General features: G+C 41.6%; 1 protein-coding gene across 1 annotated transcript in view; it reads left to right on the top strand.

The window, feature by feature from the left end:
• Positions 1 to 202: 202 nt before the first annotated feature.
• LOC118430418 (beta-1,3-galactosyltransferase 6-like) overlaps positions 203 to 1,677 on the top strand; it is a 6,909-nt gene continuing 5,434 nt past the window's right edge. Inside the window, exons 1-2 of the mRNA XM_035841278.1 lie at positions 203 to 225; positions 356 to 423. The gene's annotated coding sequence lies outside the window, so the exon portion shown is untranslated. The remainder of the gene's footprint in view (positions 226 to 355; positions 424 to 1,677) is intronic.

Here is a 1,677-nt window from a genome sequence, read left to right as displayed (position 1 = left end):
GAAGAGACAAGGGGCCACTCTACCTGCTACAAGTCGGCTGAAGTCCCTTATGTTCGCCAGGAAAGGACGGAAAAAACGTCCAAAATCCAGGACTTTTCGTCACTCCGAAGAGTACTTTTCTGATGACGTCACGTTTGGTGATAAGCATGCGCAGTTATGAGTAGGTACCACTACGACAATGGGGTAAGAGTAGTCACGAAGTTCGCCAGAAGTATATCGCTTATGGTACGGAATAATTATTATTATGTACGTGATAAAAAAGTTAAGATATCTTTGTGCATACTTTCGATCATATGTTGGCATTTGAGAACGTAGAATCCTGCGTAAAGTAATCTTCTTTTTCTCCCCATCGAAGGATTGGACGAATCCAGGAAGTGATATGTCTGTTTGTTTCCCAGGTCAAAACGTGTCGAGAAGTTGTTGGTGTGTAAGTACGCTGTATTTCATCATCTTTAGCTCGAAAGGTCCAATTTGTTAACACCTCAAAAGAGATATGGGTGTCTTGTAATCTGTAGAATGCATTGGTGTTTCTATTGCACATGTTTGGAAAGAAATAGCGTTTAAGATAAACAAATTTTGTACCAGATCTGGAGACCCCTTCCCCTCGACCTTCCATGCTTCCTGGGCTAGCACAGTGCACGGGGAGGTCGGATTGTCAATGGGTTGGTAACGTAATTATGTAAGATTTGTGTCGGATTTTCACATTCAGATTTTCCGATGTTGGATCCGACAGAAATCCAGAAATCAGGCCAAATCAATGGCGCCCGCCCATTGTTTTTCCGTCAGTCTTCCGATGCGTTCCCAATAGATGTTGGAAATGTGTCGGTTTTAACGCACCGACTGGAGGTCACTTGAGGTCATGACAGGCGTCAGGCCCCGATTAACAGGATAATGTAGGAATATCTCGATATGAATAAACGAGCTACAGAGTTGATACTGTTTTGTTGATTACATATTTCCTTTTATGTTACATTTTTTAACTAGGGTAATTTAACAATTTTTTTAGGATGCCCACTTTTTGAAACCACTGTCACTTTCGGTGGCTAGTTGACCAGTGCATTATGTTGATCATGACTAATGTCGTGTATTCCCATTCTTCAGGTTTGTCAATACCGTCAAAGTTTGAGGATGGAGATGTGCTGTCACGGAAGAACCGATTTATCTTATATTATCTATTGATTTATCCGTCTTGTTCCTGTTGACTTTGATTTCCTGTTGATTTATTAATGTTTCACTGTTTTTCTCAAAAGTTTGTTTTGTCACTTTAACACTAACTCTCTAATACTAACACTAATCTAGGGACTAACACGTTTCCAAAGTTAACATGAACTCAGCCAAAGACAGTCCACACAGACTATAGTTATTTACAAGATAAAAAAGACAAAGTCAAGCATTGGCCAGACCATACGAGTAGAAGACGGATCAACCTGACATCGCTATGGAATAAGCTTCCTCGGACTTGCTTCCCCATGGGTACAATCTGAAACTGTTTAAGACGTTCGGACTACCGGTGGCTGACTTGGTAACGGTGTACTGTGGATTTATCAGGCCTATTCTGGAATATTGTGCACCAGTGTACCACAACAGTCTTACAAGCAAACAGACCGCAACCTTGGAACTTGTACAGAGACGCGCCTGCCGAACAATCCTCGGGCGTAACTACACTGACTACTCATC

Source organism: Branchiostoma floridae, chromosome 14 (genome assembly GCF_000003815.2).
Source record: "Branchiostoma floridae strain S238N-H82 chromosome 14, Bfl_VNyyK, whole genome shotgun sequence".
NCBI classification, from domain to species: Eukaryota; Metazoa; Chordata; class Leptocardii; order Amphioxiformes; family Branchiostomatidae; genus Branchiostoma; species Branchiostoma floridae.
The sequence above is the reverse complement of the archived record's forward strand: the minus strand, read 5'-3'. Positions and strand labels throughout refer to the sequence as shown.